Consider the following 20,729-nt stretch of genomic DNA (forward strand, 5'->3'; position numbering starts at 1 on the left):
TCATGCCGATCCAATTGTTCAAGTATCTGCTGGAGCAATTTCTCAGTGGTGGATGCTTGTGGTGTTGAAGAAGGAATATCTTCAACTGGCTCAGTAGGCTAGCATGTAGTGGCTGCTGAAAGTCTGAGGTATTTCCCGTTAGGGACATATTGATCATCCCGTGGATGCAAGGCTTTGGTGTCCCCAGCTCTGTAGGAGACTCCGGCTGCTGAGACAAGATCTGAGACCAGGGCGGGAAAAGGTAGGTTACCCGCGATTTGTATATGCTCCATAGCATTCCGGATGTGTCTTGAGAGATTCAGAGGTTGGTCTGTAAGGATGCACTATAGTAGAACAGCCATGTCTGCAGTGAAGGAGGACTCGTGAGTGCTCGGAAAGACGTAATGGGACATGATCTGTGCCCATACGTGGGCCTCCAAGGTAAGTGCAGAAGCCAAGATTCCCTTAGGGCGGGTACGGTGGTATCCGTAGATCCAACGGCTGCCAGGTAAAGCGATGACTCCGAGAACAGAGTCCCAGTCAAATTGGTATCTCTGGCGCTGAAGGGTGGCTTCTTGAAAAGCGTCCATTCCTGCTGGAATAGGGGGAAGACTCAGAGCTTGCTGAATGGCCTCTTCTGTGATGGGGACTTGTGGTGTGCAGAAATTGTGATTACACCTTGATTATGTAAAATTCATCGCTCTTTCTTTCCCTGGTAATGGCGCCAAAAACATGATGCCAATACCATGGTTCACAACTTCGCTCAACTAACCAGCAAGTGCACTGGGTCGTCCAAGTAATACCTTACGTGAGTAAGGGTCGAATCCCACGGAGATTGTTGGTATGAAGCAAGCTATGGTCACCTTGTAAATCTCAGTCAGGCGGATATAAAATAGTAATGGGGTTTTCGAAATTAATTAATAAAATAGGGATAGAAATACTTATGTAAATCATTGGTGAGAATTTCAGATAAGCACATAGAGATACTTTCGTTCCTCTGAACCTCTGCTTTCCTACTGTCTTCATCCAATCAGTCTTACTCCTTTCCATGGCTGGCTTTATGTAATGCATCACCATTGTCAAGGGCTACTTTCGGTCTTCTCTCGGGAAAATGATCCAAATGCCCTGTCACGGCACGGCTAATCGTCTGGAGGCATCGCCCTTGTCAATGGTTACATCCTATCCTCTCAGTGAAAGTGGTCAACGCACCCTGTCACGGCACGGCTATTCATCTGTCGGTTCTCGATCATGCTGGAATAGGATTTACTATCCTTTTGCGTCTGTCACTACGCCCAGCAATCGCGAGTTTGAAGCTCGTCACAGTCATTCAATCATTGAATCCTACTCGGAATACCACAGACAAGGTTTAGACCTTCTGGATTCTCTTGAATGCCGCCATCATTCTAGCTTACACCACGAAGATTCCGATTAAGAGATCTAAGAGATACTCATTCAATCTAATGTAGAACGGAAGTGGTTGTCAGGCACGCGTTCATAGGGAATGATGATGATTGTCACGTTCATCACATTCAGGTTGAAGTGTAAATGAATATCTTAGAAGCGAAATAAGATGAATTGAATAGAAAACAGTAGTACTTTGCATTAATCTTTGAGGAACAGCAGAGCTCCACACCTTAATCTATGGAGTGTAGAAACTCTACCATTGAAAATACATAAGTGATAATGTAGTTCATTGGTCTCGGCCCCAGAGGGGAACCGGAGTAACCAAGACTGTGAATACAATGATAAAAAGTTCTATTTATAATAAACTAGTCACTAGGGTTTACAGAAGTAAGTGATGAATAAATCCACTTCCGTGGCCCACTTGGTGTGTGCTTGGGCTGAGCATGAATGTTACACGTGCAGAGGTCATTCTTGGAGTTAAACGCCAGCTTTTGTGCCATTTTGGGCGTTGAACTCCACTTTGCAACTTGTTTCTGGCGCTGGACGCCAGAATTGGGCAGAGAGCTGGCGTTGAACTCCCGTTTGCGTCATCTAAACTTGGGCAAAGTATGGACTATTATATATTGCTGGAAAGCCCTGGATGTCTACTTTCCAACGCAATTGGAAGCGCGCCATTTCGAGTTCTGAAGCTCCCGAAAATCTACTTTGAGTGCAGGGAGGTCAGAATCCAACAACATCAGCAGTCCTTCTTCAACCTCTGAATCTGATTTTTGCTCAAGTCCCTCAATTTCAGCCAGAAAATACCTGAAATCACAGAAAAACACACAAACTCATAGTAAAGTACAGAAATGTGAATTTAACATAAAAACTAATGAAAACATCCCTAAAAAGTAACTAGATCCTACTAAAAACATACTAAAAACAATGTCAAAAAACGTATAAATTATCCGCTCATCAACTTGCTTCTGCCGGACATAAACAGACTGCAGGGTCGGTATGTAGAAGTTGAAGTAGAACTCAACTACCCAAGAGAGATTGACCTGCCTCGGCTGTCTCCGTAAGAAACCCCATTGTCTTCGCTCAATTTGCGGCTCAACAAAGGTGGCAATATTGGATGGGAGGGTAAGAAGGTATTCATTGTTATAGTTCCTTTCTGCTAGGATAGGGAACATCTGCTCACAGTAGCGATTGGGAAATCACGCAGTGTCCTTTGCTGGAAAGGCTTTCTCCTTGTCGTCCACCTTTATTATCCTCTTAACTCTTTTTGTTGAGGGCTTGACTGCGGTTGAAGAAGGCTCTGCCACTAATGCTCTTTTAGTTCCTCTTCTTGCTGGTAGTTTGGAAGTAGCTTTCTCTTTTTCTTTCTTGGTGGCCATCCTGAAAGAAGGGAAGAGAAAGGAAATTAAATTCAAAGAGATAAAGCAAGGAAGAGGGTATTGTAAGTGATAGTCAATGCACAATAAAGATAAATGGCATTAACACATGGTTCGGATTACATGTGAAAAGCTCATCAATGGAAATATAGCAAGTGCATGTAGGACAATGGAATGCAAGAGGTTTATTGGCATGCAGGCAAAGGCATGAGTAGCATATATCAAACATTCAATGTCCAGTTTAGATTACCATTTGTAACAAATTATCATGTTTGTATTGACAATTAAATCTAATTAATAAAATAATAAGGGAAAGTTGTGAAAAGCAAGCATTGAATAGTATAGCAACATAGAGAAGTGCATAATGCCACATGAGCTTTTTCACAAACATATAGCATGCATGGTGAATAGGGTATAGAAAATATGAAGATAAACATGCAAGCAATCCCTTAAATAGGAGAAAAATAATTGTCAAATAATGTGCAATAATCCACAAGCATATAATGGGGGATGATGACTCAAAAGGTTTCTAACACCATGTAAAAGGAAAAGAAGAAGAAGAAAAATAAAAGTTTGAAAAGAAAAAAGAAAAGAAAAGGAAAATAATAATATATATACAAAATAGAATAAGAATGATAGAAAAGAGAAGAAGGAAGAAGAAGGTAAAACCTTGTTAATGGAGGAGAGAGAGAGAGAGTGAGCGGTGAGATAGAAAGGGGAAGGGAGGGAAGAAGAAAGAAGGAGGGAAAAGAAAAATTAGGATTTGGAGGGAAGAAAGATAAGATAATTTGGCAATTGGGGTTTAGCTGTGCGGCGCATGCGACGCTGCTGCCTGGGGCACGCGTTCGTATGGGGACGCGTCAGGGAAGGGGATGCGATCGTGTCGGTCACGCGGTCGCATGACCTGTGTTGCGCTGCTGGCGCGAGTGCAGCCTCGCTCCAACACAACTCTCTGTTCGATTCATTTTAATTGCCAAAATTGGGTGACGCGATCGCGTCGGTCACGCGATCGCATGAGTGTGCGTTATAAAATAGGGGACGCGGCCGCGTCGCTCGCGTGACAGGGATTGTGCTTCCAGCACCAATCCAGCACCACTCTCGCGCAATATAGCGTTGTGCACCCTTTTACATCGAAAATGCAGGGCACGCGGCCGCGTGGGACACACGGTTGCGTGGGAGGCCATGATTCCTATGCGACGCGAACGCGTCAGGGACGCGGTCGCGTGGGTCAATTTGTGCCATTGGCACGACTCCAGTGCTCCTCCTGCGTAACTTTCTGTTCATTTTTATTTTTCTTTACTCCCTCTGCCACGCGGACGCGTCGCTAGTGCGATCGCGTCGCGCGGCAAAAATTTTTTTTTTTTAAATAAAGATATGTAATTGAAAGAGCACGAAGGCACCAATAAAGAGAAGAGTTATTAAAAAAGAAAAACTAAGAGTGAAGAAAAGAACGATCATACCGCAGTGGGTTGTCTCCTACCAAGCACTTTGCTTTTACGTCCGTAAGTTGGACGCTCCAATAGCTCAATCTGCTGCGATGTGGGGATCTTCTAGGCGGAAGATCTCAAGCTCTTTATTTTTCTGCACCTTCTCACCATGGTATAGCTTCAGGCGCTGTCCATTAAACTTAATAAGTTCAGAGCTTGAAGGATAACTTAGGTGATAGACTCTGTACGGTTCAGCCTTCTCTACTCTGTATGGACCTTCCCATTTTGATCTCAACTTACCGGGCATGAGCCTTAGTCGAGATTTGTAAAGGGGAACAAAATCTCCAGGTTGGAACTCTCTCTTCTTGATGTTTTGATCATGCACAGCTTTCATCTTTTCCTTGTATATTCTGGAGTTCTCATAAGCTTCCAGGCGAAGGTTCTCCAGTTCCTGCAGTTGCAACTTTCTTTCAGTTCCAGCATTCTCAATTCCCATGTTGCACTCCTTAACTGCCCAGAAGGCTCTGTGTTCTATTTCAACTGGGAGATGGCAAGCTTTTCCATAAACCAAGCGGAAGGGACTCATCCCAATGGGTGTCTTGTATGCTGTTCTGTATGCCCACAGTGCATCTTGTAGTCTGGTGCTCCAGTCTTTTCTATGAGGCTTTACTATCTTTTGCAAGATACGCTTAATTTCTCTGTTTGACACCTCGGCTTGCCCATTAGTTTGGGGATGGTAAGCTATTGCAACTTTATGGATTATCCCATGCTTCTTCATCAAGCCTGTTAGTCTCCTGTTACAAAAATGGGTGCCTTGATCGCTCATAATCGCTCGTAGTGATCCAAAGCGGCATATAATATGGTTTCTCACAAACGAAACAACAGTGTTAGCATCATCAGTGCGGGTAGGAATTGCTTCCACCCATTTGGAAACATAATCCACAGCTAACAATATATAAAAATATCCACTAGAATTTGGAAATGGACCCATGAAGTCAATGCCCCATACATCAAAAATTTCACAGAAAAGCATATATTGATGAGGCATCTCATCCCTCCTGGATATGTTACCAAATTTCTGGCATGGGTGACAAGATTTACAAAACTCAGCGGCATCTCTAAAAAGAGTAGGCCACCAGAATCCGCAGTCTAAGATCTTTCTAGCTGTTCTTTGAGGGCCAAAGTGTCCCCCACTCTCAGATGAGTGACAGGCCTCTAAAATGGACTGGAATTCTGATTGAGGTACACAACGTCTAATTATCTGGTCAGCGCCACATCTCCATAAATATGGGTCATCCCATATATAATATTTAGACTCGCTTTTCAGCTTGTCTCTTTGATGTTTAGAATAATGTGGAGGAAATGTACGACTAACTAAATAATTAGCAACAGGTGCATACCAAGGGACTACCTCAGATACTGCTTGCAGGTTGTCAAAAGGAAAATTATCATCTATAGGAGTAGAATCATCCTTAATATGTTCAAGGCGACTCAAGTGGTCCGCTACTAAATTTTGATTACCACTCCTATCCTTTATTTCTAAATCAAATTCTTATAACAGCAGTATCCAATGTATAAGTCTTGGTTTGGATTCCTTTTTAGCTAATAAATACTTTAGAGCTGCATGGTCCGAATACACTACTACTCTAGTACCAAGTAAATAAGCTCAGAATTTATCCAGAGCGAAAACAATAGCAAGTAGCTCTTTCTCAGTAGTAGTATAATTGGACTGGGCAGTGTCTAAAGTCTTAGACGCATAGGCAATAACAAAAGGATCCTTACCTTCACCCTGAGCCAGCGCTGCTCCTACTGCATGGTTGGAAGCATCGCACATGATCTCAAACGGCTGGCTCCAGTCGGGTCCTCTCACAATTGAGGTTTGAGTTAGAGCAGTCTTCAGCTTATCAAATGCTTGTTTGCAATCTTCACTAAACTCGAACTCAATGTCCTTCTGCAGTAATCTGGATAAGGAAAGTGCCACCTTACTAAAGTCTTTAATAAATCTCCTGTAGAAACCTGCATGGCCAAGGAACGAACGGACTTCCCTCACAGAAGAGGGGTAAGGTAAACTAGAAATAACATTCACCTTTGCTGGGTCTACAGAAATGCCATTATTAGATACCACATGTCCTAATACAATTCCTTGCTTTACCATAAAGTGGCATTTTTCGAAATTCAATACAAGGTTTGTATTAACACATCTATCTAATACTCTAGATAATCCATCTAATCAAAGGTTAAAAGAATCACCATAAACACTAAAATCGTCCATAAAAACTTCCATACAATCCTCAATAAGATCATAGAAAAGACTCATCATGCACCTTTGGAAGGTGGCTGGTGCATTGCACAAGCCAAAGGGCATTCTCTTATAAGCATAAGTCCCATAAGGACATGTAAAAGTAGTCTTTTCCTGATCCTCAGGAGCTATATGAATCTGGAAATAACCTGTGTAACCATCTAGAAAGCAATAATGTGATTTACCTGACAGGCGATCCAGCATTTGATCAATGAATGGAAGTGGGTAGTGATCCTTATGGGTAGCTTGGTTGAGACGCTTGTAATCAATGCAGACTCTCCAAGCATTCTGAACTCTAGTTGCTATGAGCTCTCCATGCTCATTTTTCACGGTAGTGACTCCGGACTTCTTGGGCACCACTTGTACTGGGCTTACCAATTCACTGTCTGAAATGGGATATATGATACCGGCCTCCAATAGTCTGGTCACTTCCTTTTTGACAACTTCCAAGATGGTGGGATTCAATCTTCTCTGGGGTTGACAAACAGGTCTTGCTCCCTCTTCTAAAAATATTCTGTGCTCGCATACTTGAGGGTTGATTCCCACTATGTCTGCCAAACTCCACCCAATTGCCTTCTTATGCTTCCTCAGTACATCAAGTAACTGCTCTTCTTGTTGAGAAGTCAGTTCCCTTGCAATAATAACCGGAAGCTTCTGCTCATCCTCAAGATAAGCATATTTGAGATGTGGAGGGAGAGGTTTCAATTCTAACTTCTGATCATGGGCAGGCTCTGGATTATCTGGGGTTTGCGAAAATGGCGAAGTGTCCTCATTATCAGTTAAGAGGGTCCCCACACTTGGATCTTGTCCAGTGTGCCTCTCTTCAAACTCTTCTTTTTGAACTTCAGCCACACTCTCGTCTATGACATCACACTGGAAGATAGAACGATTTTCTGGGGGGTTGTCAATGACTCCATTCAAATTGAAGATCACTATGCGGCCATCTATTTCAAAGGAGTATGTTCCTGAAAAAGCATCCAATTTGAATTTTGATGTCTTCAGGAATGGTCTTCCAAGTAGGATTGATGATGGCTTATCTGAATCATTATGGGGCACCTCCAAGATATAAAAATCAGTGGGAAATATGAGCCCTTTAATGTTCACCAAAACATCTTCAGCAACTCCAGCCACTGTAATAATGCTTTTATCTGCTAACACAAAACGAGCTGCCGACCTTTTTAAGGGAGGGAGCCTTAAAACATCATATATAGACAAAGGCATTATACTGACACATGCTCCTAAATCACACATGCAATCATAAATTACTACACCACCAATAGTACAACTAACTATGCAAGGACCTGGATCACTACATTTTTCAGGTAATCCTCCCATTAAAGCAGATATAGAACTACCTAGTTTCTAATTCATTAATTTTGTCTTTATGGATACATAAGTCTTTTAGAAACTTTACATATTTAGGTACCTGCTGAATAACATCAAAAAAGGGAACAGTTACCTCAACCTTTTTGAATATTTCTACCATTTTAGGATCAGGTTCCAGCTGCTTCCTGGGCTTCCTTGCAAGTTGTGGAAATGGAATGGGAGTAGTGTTTTCTGTGGTGCCTGCGCCTTTTTGTGCTTCTTCCTGTGGTTGAGCTATCTCTTCTTCAGCTATGTCCTGTATGTCCTCTTCCTCTTTAACATCTTCGATTTTTACCACCTCTTCAGCTGAGGCGTATTCTGGTGAGCTTGGTTCCTTCTGATTCCTCTCCTGCAGTGTGGTTCCGGACCTCAGGGTGATGGCATTAATGCCTCTCTTTGGATTGGGTAATGGTTGAGAGGGGATTCCAGTGGTGCTTGAAGGTTGGTTACTGGAATTTTGTGCTGAACCAAGTTGTGTCATAAGAGCTTGCAGAGTAGAGGTGAAACCATTCAGACTGGCGTTAATACTGTTCACGATGGTATTTTCCATGGCCAGTTGTCTTTTCTCAAAATCTTGTAATAAATCTTCATTAGAAGATACAGAAGAATGAGTAAATTGAGAGGTTTGCTGCTGATTGTTCAGTGGTCCTTGGTTTTACCTCAGGTGAGGTGCTCGGTAAGGTTGATTTTGCTGCCTGTTGTTGTTATTATTCCACCTCTGATTTCCTTGATTATCTCTGCCTCCCCTATTATTGTTGTCCCTCCAATTCTGGTTTGAATTGTCCTGCCATCCATGGTTATTATTTCCACTTTGATTGTACCCTTGGTTGGGGCGGTCATAGAAGTTGTGGGTGGATGCCACCATGTTGTCTTCTTGTTGGAGCTGCGGGCATTAATCAGTGTAATGGCTGTAATCAGCACAAATTCCGCAAATTTTTTGTGGAACTAGTTGTTGGTTTTGCTGCGGTTGAGTTTGCTGAGCTTGTTGACTCAACTGCATTTGCTTCAGCAGGTTGGTCATCTCACAGATGCTTCGATTTAGAGCAGCAGTCTCTATGCCAGAAGATACATCTGCAACGGCTTTTGAACGGCCTTGCTTTTGTCTGTGGTTCCGAGTAGATTCAGCTAAATCACTGATCAATTGCCAAGCTTCATCAGTGGTCTTGTACTTCTTCATAGACCCATTACTGGCACTTTCCAATGTGGTCTTATCTTGGGGCCTCATACCTTGTATGATATAGCTGAGTAGCATGATCTTGTCAATCATGTGGTGGGGGCATGCTTCCAGAAGATTATTGAAGCGCTCCCAGTATTCAAAGAGAGTCTCATTGTCATCCTGAACAATTGTAGAGATATCCTTCCTCAGTTTATCAGTAACTTCAGATGGAAAGAATTTCTCCAGAAACTCCTTTCTGAGTGTATCCCAGTTGGATACATTTGCTAGAGGTTAAGTGTAGTACCACTCTCTTGCTTTTCCCTCAAGAGAGAATTGAAGTTTTATCAGTGCCATTACGCCTGACAGTAGAACAGGCTGCCTGGAAGTCTCTGAAATGCTTGATAGGCTCTTGAGCAGGTAGGCCATGAAACTTGGGCATCAAATTTAGCAGTGCGGTCTTTAATTCAAAAACTATAGGTACCGCTGGATGATGCGCTTGGAATGGTTGCATTGTAAAATTAGGAGCTCCTTCCTCCTGAATGGTAAATCTTCTAGCTGCCATATTTTCTGCACGTAAAACAACCGAATCAGTAGAACGGGGGCTGGTTTCCTCCTCAGATTCACTTTCAGATCCGCCCTCAGAGCGGGCTAACCTACGCTGTTCTCGCCTTATTCGTGAAATAGTCCTTTCAATTTCAGGATCGAATATTAGCAAGCGCGGATCAGGAAGTGAACGCGTCATTTGACGGAAGAAACATGCAGCTCATAGTAGCAAAATTAAATAAAATGCAAATAAATAGATTCTAATTAATAAAATTAGCACTCTATTGCAACTCCCCGGCAACGGCGCCAAAAATTGATGGGAAGCAGAAGCTGGTGAATTAAAAATTTAATAAAATGGTTATGTTGCAAGTATAGTTCTTAACTCACCGAGAATCTGCTTATCAATTTAGAAATATGTCACAGAGAGTTTAAATTAAAATTACTGGGAGTTTTAAGTCCCAGGTCGTCTCCCAACGAGTTGCAGAAAAGTGTGCTGTTTTATTAATCAGATGTTCCAAGAAGTTGAGCTAAGTAAATTGGAATTTAAATTGAGGATTTTTAAATAATATAAATAAAAGTCTTGACTGGGAATTGATTGGTTAGAATCTCTATCATTGATGGTGTGATTGTAAGATTAATTTGTAATTAATGGTTGTTCTGTTTGGTTATCCTTTACTAGGTAAGGGAAAGTCAAACAAGTGGGAATGCCAGATCTGTTCACAAGTTGCAACCAACTTAGTTTAAAGGGATTGGCGTCGGTGACAGGATAGCAATCCAACATTTAACCCAATTACAAATTTTCTTTCAATCCTTCCAACTCAAGAGTTCCTTTTAATCAACTCCCCATCAAGTAAGGAAACTACTCACGCATTGTAAATAAAGAATCCATAGCGCATGAAAGGAAATTAAAAGAAGACATGATTATTGGAATTGAAATTGAATTAAAAAGAAATAATCCTTGCATTAAATAATCATAATAGTATCTGAATGACAAAATTGAACATAACAAAGAACATGGAAGAATAGAACCAAGTTAAGAGAACAAACTAGAATGATGAAGTCTTGATGAGGAAATAACTCTTCTCACTGTTCCAATGCTAAGACCAATTGAAAATTAAAATTCTAAAAACTAGAGAGAAAAAACCTAAGAGAGTGAAAAACTAGATCTAAAAGTACTGAATGAATGTCTCTCTTGTTTCTGCATATTCTCTGACTCTAGTCTGCTGTTCCGGGCCGAAAACTGGGCCGAAATAAGGTCCAAAATCACCCCCATCGAATTCTGCAGATTATGCAGATCGCGCATGTCACGCGATCGCGTCGTCCATGCGGACGCGTCGCTTGCGCTTTTTTTCTCTCCACGCGTTCGCGTCGTCCACGCTACAGCGTTGCTTGCGCTTTCCAATCCGTGCGGTCGCGTGAGCCATGCAGCCGCGTCACTGCGATTTGCACTCCTTCGCGCGGTCGCGCAAGCCATGCGACCGCGTCACTTCTCGTTAGTTATCTCCTCAAATTCTTGTGTTCCTTCCATTTTTACTAGCTTCCTTTCCAATCTCTAACTCATTCATGCCTTATAAAGTCTGAAACACTTAACACATAGATCACGGCATCGAATGGAATAAAGGAGAATTAAAAATAAATAATTAAAGTCTCTAGGAAGCAATTTTCAAACATGTACTGAATTTAGGAAGGAAATCTAAATGCATGCTAAATTGATGAATAAGTGGGTAAGGATCATAACAAAACCACACAGTTAAACACAATATAAACTATAAAATAGTGGTTTATCAATATCCCCACCACATGATTGACAGGTTAGTGTTGATCAGCTACTTCACTCAAGGCATGAAGCCTCGGGATAAAACTACACTAGATGGTGCTAGTAATGGTTCTCTGAAAAAGTACAAAACCGTAGATGAAGCATGGCAACTGATCAGTGACTTAGCTAAGTCTACTAGGAACCACAGGCACAGGAACATCCACTCAAAGACTGTTGCAGAGGTTTTCTCTAGCAGTGAGATTACTGCTCTTACACAGAGTATATGTGAAATGACCAACCTACTGAAGCAGATGTAGTTGAATCAATAACAAACTCATCCTTCACCACCACAACAAAGCCAACAGTTAGTTCCCCAAAGAGTATGCAGAATCTGTGCTGATTATAGTCACTACACTGATGAGTGCCCGCAGCTCCAACAAGAAGACAACACTGTAGCAACTACTCATAACTTCTATGACTGCCCGAATCAAGGATACAATCAACAAGGCGGCAATTACAACCAAGGTGGGAACTATAACCAAGGATGGCAGGATAACTCTAACTAGGGATGGAGGGATAATTCCAACCATGGTTGGAGGGATAACTATAACAGAGGAGGCAGAGACAACAATGGAAATCAGAGGTGGAATAACAATAATAGACAGTAGAATCAGAACCAGCCTTACAGAGCACCTCACCTTAGGCAATCCCAAGGACCCCAGCACAATCAACAACAGGCCCCCCAGATCACTTATCCCCCTTCCTCATCAAATGAGGAGATGCTTCGTTCTCTTGTACAAGGACAACAAGACATGCAGACTACACTGAACTCTACTCTAAATGGTCTGAATGCCACTTTACAAGCTCTCATCTCCCGAATAGATTCATTACCTGCTTCCACCAACCAGCCTTCAAGCTCCAGTGGAATTCCTTCTCAACCCTTACCTAACCCTAAGGGTGGCATCAATGCCATCACTTTGAGGTCCGGAATCACACTGCAAGAGAGGAATCATGAGGAGCCAAGCCCACTAGAACACACCCCAGTTGAAGACTTAGTTGAAGAGGAAGAAGCTGAAGAGGAAGAAGAAGTACAAGACAAGGTTGAAGAAGAAGTAGCTCAGCCAAGGAATGGAGCACCAAAGGATGCAGAGGCTGCAAGTGGCGCCATTCCTATCCCAATTCCACACCTTGCAAGGAAGTCCAGGAAGCAGATGGAACTTGATCCCAAAATGGTAGAAATTTTCAAAAAGGTTGAGGTAATTGTTCCCCTTTTTAATGTTATTCAACAAGTACCTAAATATGCGAAGTTTCTGAAAGATTTGTGCATACATAAAAATAAAATTAATGAATTAGAAACCATTCCTTTAGGTAGTTCTATATCTGCCTTAATGGGAGGTATACCTGAAAAATGTAGTGACCCATTGGAGGTGTAATATTTTCTGACTGCATGTGTGATTTAGGAGCGTGTGTTAGTATAATGCCATTGTCTATATATGATACCTTGAGGCTCCCTCCCTTAAAAAGGTCGGCAGCTCATTTTATATTAGCAGATAAAAGTATTATTGCAGTTGTTGGAATTGCTGAAGATGTATTATTGAGCATTAAGGGCTCACATTTCCCATTGACTTCTATATCATGGAAATGCCCCCTAATGACTCAGGAAGATCATCATGAATCCTGCTTGGAAGACCATTCTTGAAGACTTCAAAGTTCAAGCTGGATGCATTCTCAGGAACTTACTCTTTTGAGATATATGGCAGAGCAGTGAGTTTCAGTTTAAATGAAGCTATGAAGGACCCTCCGGAAGATCATTCTATCTTCCAGTGCGACATCATTGATGAAACTGTAGCTGAAGTTCACCAAGAAGAAGTAGAAGAGAAGTACATGGAGCAAGGTAAAAGTGTGGAGACACCCTCTGAACATAATAAAGACACCTTGCCATTATCACTAGTTCCAGATAATCCAGAACCTAGCCATGAGCAGAAATTAGAATTAAAGCCACTTCCCCCCCACCTCAAGTATGCTTACCTTGAGGATAATCAAAAGTTCCCAATTATCATTGCAAGGGAACTCACTTCCCAACAAGAGGAGCAGCTACTTAGTGTGCTGAGAAAACATAAGAAAGCAATGAAGTGGAGCTTGGCAGATATAGTAGGCATCAGCCCTCAAGTTTGTGAGCACAGGATATTCTTAGAAGAAGGATCAAAGCCTGTCCGTCAACCCCAAAGAAGATTGAATCCCACCATCTTAGAAGTTGTCAAGAAAGAAGTGACAAGGCTACTTGAAGAAGATATTATCTACCCCATCTCAGATAGTGAATGGGTCAGTTCAGTACAAGTGGTGCCCAAGAAGTCTGGAGTCACAACAGTAAAGAATGAGCATGGAGAACTCCTGACAACTAGAGTGCAGAATTCATGGAAAGTTTCCATTGACTATAGGCGTCTCAACCAAGTTACTCGCAAGGATCATTATCCCTTGTCATTTATCGATCAGATGCTTGATCGCCTATCAGGTAAATCCCATTACTGCTTTTTAGATGGTTATACTCATTATGCATCTTTGGAAAATTTATTTCCAAAGATGCATGATGAGTATCTTTTCAGATCTTATTGAGAACTGTATGGAAGTTTTCATGGATGATTTTAGCGTTTTATGGTGATTCCTTTAGCCCTTGCCTGGATAGTTTAGCTAGAGTATTAGACAGGTGTGTTAGTTCAAACCTTGTATTGAATTTTGAAAAATGTCACTTTATGGTAAAACAAGGGATTGTTCTAGGACATGTTGTTTCTAATACTGGTATTTCTGTAGATCCAGCAAAGGTAGATGTCATTTCTAGTTTACCTTACCCCTCCTCCGTGAGGGAAGTCCGTTCGTTCCTTGGCCATTGGTATGCGAAATTGTTACTCAGGTTGTGAATTATTGTTCGAAATTGATTCCCTGGTGATGGCACCAAAAACAGATGCACAGAACCATGGTCTAAACATATCTTCACAACTTCGCATAACTAACCAGCAAGTGCACTGGGTCGTCCAAGTAATACCTTACATGAGTAAGGGTCGAATCCCACGGAGATTGTTGGTATGAAGCAAGCTATGGTCACCTTGTAAATCTCAGTCAGGCGGATATAAAAGAGTTATGTAGTTTTCGAAATTTAGTAATAAAAGAAGGATAGAAATACTTATGTAAATCATTGGTGAGAATTTCAGATAAGCGTATAGAGATGCATTCGTTCCTCTGAACCTCCGCTTTCCTGCTGTCTTCATCCAATCAGTCTTACTCCTTTCTATGGCTGGCTTTATGTAAGGATGTCACCGGTGCCAATGGCTACTTTCAATCCTCTCGGGAAAATGGTCCAAATGCTCTGTCACAGCACGGCTAATCGTCTGGAGGCATCACCCTTGTCGTTGGTTGCATCCTATTCCTCTCTGTGAAAATGGTCCGATGCGCTGTCACTGCATGGCTAATCATTTTGGAGGTTCTCGATCATACTGGAATAGAATTTACTATCCTTTTGTGTCTGTCACTATGCCCAGCACTCGCGAGTTTGGAGTTCGTCACAGTCATTCAATCCCAGAGTCCTACTCGGAATACCATGGACAAGGTTTAGACTTTCCGGACTCTCATGAATGCCGCCATCAATCTAGCTTATACCACGAAGATTCTGATTAAGAGATCTAAGAGATACTCATTCAATCGAATGTAGAATGGAAGTGGTTGTCAGGCACACGTTCATAGGGAATGATGATGATTGTCACGTTCATCACATTCAGGTTGAAGTGCGAATGAATATCTTAGAAGCGAAATAAGATGAATTGAATAGAAAACAGTAGTACTTTGCATTAATCTTTGAGGAACAGCAGAGCTCCACACCTTAATCTATGGAGTGCAGAAACTCTACCGTTGAAAATACATAAGTAATGAAGGTCCAGGCATGGCCGAATGGCCAGCCCCCAAACGTGATCAATAGATCAAAAGATAATCCAAAGATGTCTAATACAATAGTAAAAGGTCCTATTTATAATAAACTAGCTACTAAGGTTTACAAAAGTAAGTAATTGATGCATAAATCCACTTCTGGGGCCCACTTGGTGTGTGCTTGGGCTGAACTTGAAGTCTACACATGGAGAGGTCATTCTTGGAGTTGAACGCCACCTTTTGTGCCAGTTTGGGCGTTGAACTCCACTTTGCAACTTGTTTCTGGCGCTGGACGCCAGAATTGGGCAGAGAGCTGGTGTTGAACGCCAGTTTGCGTCGTCTAAACTTGGCCAAAGTATGGACTATTATATATTGCTGGAAAGCCCTGGATGTCTACGTTCCAACGCAATTGGAAGCCTACCATTTTGAGTTCTGTAGCTCCAGAAAATCAATTTTGAGTGCAGGGAGGTCAGAATCCAACAGCATCAGCAGTCCTTCTTCAACCTTTGAATCTGATTTTTGCTCAAGTCCCTCAATTTCAGCCAGAAAATACCTGAAATCATAGAAAAACACACAAACTCATAGTAAAGTCCAGAAATATGAATTTAACATAAAAACTAATGAAAACATCCCTAAAAGTAACTAGATTCTACTAAAAACATACTAAAAATAATGCCAAAAAGCGTATAAATTATCCGCTCATCAGCCATGCAGGTTTCTATAGGAGATTCATTAAGGACTTCAGTAAGGTAGCATTACTTTTATCCAGATTGTTGCAGAAAGATATTGAGTTTGAGTTTAGTGAGGATTGCATGCAAGCATTTGATAAGCTGAAGATCGCCCTAACTCAAGCTCCAATTGTGACAGGACCAGACTGGAGCCAGCCATTTGAGATTATGTGTGATGCCTCTAACCATGCAGTAGGAGCGGCGCTGGCTCAGCGAAAAGGTAAGGATCCTTTCGTAATTGCTTATGCATCTAAGACCTTAGATGCTGCTCAGTCTAATTACACTACTACTGAAAAAGAGTTTCTAGCTATTGTTTTTGCTCTGGATAAATTTTGAGCCTATTTACTTGGTACTAAGGTGGTAATGTACTCAGACCATGCAGCTCTAAAGTATTTATTAGCCAAAAAAGAGTCTAAAGCAAGGCTAATACGTTGGATACTGTTGCTTCAAGAATTTGATTTAGAAATAAAGGATAGGAGTGGTAACCAGAATTTAGTGGCAGACCACTTGAGTCGCCTTAAGCACATTAAGGATGCTCTACTCCTATTAATGATACTTTTCCATTTGATAGCTTGCATGCAGTATCTGAAGTAGTTCCTTGTTATGCACCTGTAGCTAATTATCTAGTAAGCCATACTTTCCCTCCTAATTTTACCAAGCATCAGAGAGACAAGCTGAAAAGTGAGTCTAAATATTATATATGGGATGACCCATATTTATGAAGGTGTAGTGCTGACCAGGTAATTAGAAGGTGTGTGCCCCAATCAGAATTCTAGTCCATTTTAGAGGCCTGCCACTCTTCTAAGATTGGAGGACATTTTGGCCCTCAAAGAACAGCTAGAAAAATCTTAGACTGTGGATTCTAGTGGCCTACTCTTTTTAAAGATGCTGCTGTTTTTTGTAAATCTTATTCCACATGCCAAAGGTTTGGTAATATATCCAAGAGGGATGAGATGCCTCAACAGATTATGCTTTTTTGTGAAATTTTTTATGTTTGGGGCATTGACTTCATGGGTCCATTTCCAAACTCTAGTGGTTACCGTTATATACTGTTAGCTGTAAATTATGTCTCTAAATGGGTGGAAGCAATTCTTACGCGTACTGATGATGCTAACACTGTTGTTTCCTTTGTTAGAAACCATATTATCTATCACTTTGGATCACCAGGAGAAATCGTGAGTGATCAACGCACTCAGTTTTGTAACAGGAGACTAAGAAGATTACTGAAGAAGCATGGGATTGTTCACAAGGTAGCATCAGCTTACCATCCCCAGACTAATGGGCAAGCCGAAGTGTCTAATAGAGAAATAAAGCATATTCTGGAGAAGATAGTGAAGCCTCATAGGAAGGACTGGAGTGCCAGGCTACAAGATGCACTATGGGCATATAGAATAGCGTACAAGACACCCATTGGGATGAGCCCCTTCCGCTTAGTGTACGAAAAGGCTTGCCACCTTCCAGTAGAGGTGGAACACAAGGCTTTCTGGGCTGTGAGGGAGTGCAACATGATTTTGAGGAAGCTAGTGCTGAAAGGAAGCTGCAACTAGCAGAATTAGAGAACCTTCACCTAGAAACATATGACAACTCCAGGCGATGCAAAGAGAAGATGAAGGCTGTCCATGACAAGCACATAAAAAGGAGAAAATTCACACCACGGTAGTTAGTTCTTCTTTATAACTCTAGACTGAGGCTTATGCCAGGCAAACTGGGATCAAGATGGGAAGGTCCCTACAGAGTACAAAAAGTAGAGCCATACGGAGTTTTTCACCTGCATCATCCTTTTAGCTCCAAATTCATCAAGGTCAATGGACATCGCCTAAAGCTTTATCATGGTGAGAAGATGAAGGATCATAAAGAACTAGAGGTCTTCCTCTTGGAAGACCCACCAACATAAGCAGAATGAGCTTGAAGAACGTCCAACTTAAGGATGTAAAAGCAAAGTGCTAGGTGGGAGACAACCCACCATGGTATGATCATTCTGTTTCAGTCTTAGTTTTATTTTATTTTATTCCACTTTATTTTTCTTAGTGACTCTTCTCATAATCTTTGCATATAGTCTGCATTTGCATTTGCATTCTGCATAAAAAAGAAAAGAAAAGAAGCACGCGACGCGCGAGCGTCGCTGACGAGTCCGCATCATATATGCATTCAAAACAAGAAGAAAAGAAGCAGAGAGTTACGCAGGAGCGTAGCTGGAGGCATGCCTTAGGCACAAACACGCCCACGCGAACGCGTCCCTGACGCGTTCGCATCATTTGAAAAACCAGCCTCACACGCATACGCGTCACCGACGCGCATGCGTGACCCTGTGAAATCGACGTAAAGAGGTGTATGGTAGGGAGTTATGATGGAGTGGGGCTGGAACTGTGCTGGAAGCACAAGCCCTATCACACGTACGCGTCTCCCACGCGTCCGCGTCATTTTTCCAAATGAAGCCATTCACGCGTGCGCGTCCCTCACGCGCACGCGTCACCCTGAATTTTGGCAACGTGCGTATGAAACAGAGAGTTGTGTGTACGTGGAGAATGAAACTCTCACGCGATCTAGAATTTTCACAAATATGTTCCTGTTGTAAGTATAGCTTCTAGACCGACAAGAATTCCTTTCTTACAAAAGTTTTGTTTGTCACTTAAGCAAACCTAATAAAATTGATAACCGAGTATTTAAACCTCGGGTCGTCTTCTCAAGGAATTGCAGGGAGGTATGACTTATTATTAGCTATGAAAAAGGTAGAATTTTGGGTTTTGAAAGGTTTGAACAAAGAAAATAAATTGCAGGGATTAATAAATTATATCTAATAAAACTCTTGGCAAGGTATAAAAATTCGGAAGTCCTATCCTAGTTATCCGTATCGATGGTGATGAGAATTGAGTTTTAATCCCACTTAGTTAACCTTTACTAAAGCAAGGGAAAGTCAAGTGGACTAATTAGTTAGATCCTTAAGTCCTAGCCAACTCCTAAGGAAAGACTAGAGTTAGGGGAATTCAATTCAATTAGCAAAAATGTAATGACCCAATTTTCAGTACGCCTAGGACATACCAGAAACTGAGTGCTACCAATTTGTCATCCTAATTATTATCTATTATTTATTCTATGAGAATGATTCGTTGTTAAAAGCGTAGTTAGTTAGTGAGGTACTTTTTTTCTGAAAATGTTTGAATTAATAAATAGAATCATTTATAATCAATTCACAAATAATAAAAGATAAAACAGTGAAAAACAACCACATATAAACACATCACAAGTAGTTGACAACATTCGGTGATTCAGCCTTTATTAGAATATAGACTGTTAGTAAGAACACCCCTAGATATAGTTAAATAATATCTATATACATATATATACATACAACATCCCAGGTCCTGACCTGTTCAAGAGGTCCCTAAGCTGGCACCTAGGCTAGCTTAGACTCTATACTCGTCTAGTCCCTCTAAACTACTAAAGCGAGGGAAAGTACGTTCTAGGTCTTCAAAACTCAAGTCAGGTGGAACGTCACCAAAAGGTAGAACATCATCTGCTACTCCTCTGCACGATCAGACATTGCCATAGGACGTCTCTCTGGTACCTCATCAAGTAGCCACACAACAGGAGTCTCGTACACAGAATTTACGTTAAAGTTCACGTACAAACGGGGTGTAGACTTTGACTGGTCTCACAGTATATACATATAAACAGAGAACGGGATTCACCCTAGACTCAGAAGACTACCTAGAGCGGAATCCTTTTTGCAAACGGTCGTCAGCGAACTACGGAAAGGAACTCTTGCTTCCATCTGAAGGGGGAAGGGAGAGAGAAGGGGTAAGAATGGGGGAGTCCTTAGTAGGGCTGGGGTTATTAGTTAAGTTCATTAATTCTGTGTTGTTTAGCAGTGATGAGCGGATAATTTATACGCTTTTTGGCATTGTTTTTAGTATGTTTTTAGTAGGATCTAGTTACTTTTAGGGATGTTTTCATTAGTTTTTATGTTAAATTCACATTTCTGGACTTTACTATGAGTTTGTGTGTTTTTCTGTGATTTCAGGTATTTTCTGGCTGAAATTGAGGGACTTGAGCAAAAATCAGCTTCAGAGGTTGAAGAAGGACTGCTGATGCTGTTGGATTCTGACCTCCCTGCACTCAAAGTGGATTTTCTGGAGCTACAGAACTCAACATGGCGCGCTTTCAATTGCTTTGGAAAGTAGACATCTAGGGCTTTCCAACAATGTATAATAGTCCATACTTTGGCCGGGTTTAGACGACGTAAAAGAGCGTTGAACGCCAGTTCTACGCTGCTGTCTTGAGTTAAACGCCAGAAACAAGTCACAAACCAGAGTTGAACGCTAGAAATATGTTACAACCTGGCGTTCAACTCCAGAAAGAGCCTCTGCATGTGTAATATTCAAGCTCAGTCCAAGCACACACCAAGTGGGCCCCGGAAGTGGATTTATGCATCAATTACTTACTTCTGTAAACGTTAGTAGCTAGTTTATTATAAATAGGACTTTTTACTATTATATTAGAAATCTTTGATCAGTTGTATGCTATCTTAGATCACGTTTTGGGGGCTGGCCATCTCGGCCATGCCTGGACCTTTCACTTATGTATTTTTAACGGTAGAGTTTCTACACTCCATAGATTAAGGTGTGGAGCTCTGCTGTTCCTCAAAGATTAATGCAAAGTACTACTGTTTTCTATTCAATTCATCTTATTTCACTTCTAAGATATTCATTCGCACTCCAACCTGAATATGATGAACGTGACAATCATCATCATTCCTTATGAACGCGTGCCTGACAACCACTTCC

At 41.5% G+C, this 20,729-nt stretch overlaps 1 non-coding gene across 1 annotated transcript; it reads left to right on the plus strand.

The window, feature by feature from the left end:
* The first annotated feature begins 9,108 nt into the window (after positions 1-9,108).
* Positions 9,109-9,216, plus strand: LOC148561790 (small nucleolar RNA R71). Its single transcript, XR_015887800.1, has one exon. It is a non-coding gene; the product is annotated as a small nucleolar RNA R71 (small nucleolar RNA).
* The last annotated feature ends 11,513 nt before the right edge of the window (positions 9,217-20,729 follow it).

Source organism: Arachis ipaensis, chromosome B6, assembly GCF_059453495.1.
Source record: "Arachis ipaensis isolate K30076 ecotype BB chromosome B6, ASM5945349v1, whole genome shotgun sequence".
Classification (NCBI taxonomy): domain Eukaryota; kingdom Viridiplantae; phylum Streptophyta; class Magnoliopsida; order Fabales; family Fabaceae; genus Arachis; species Arachis ipaensis.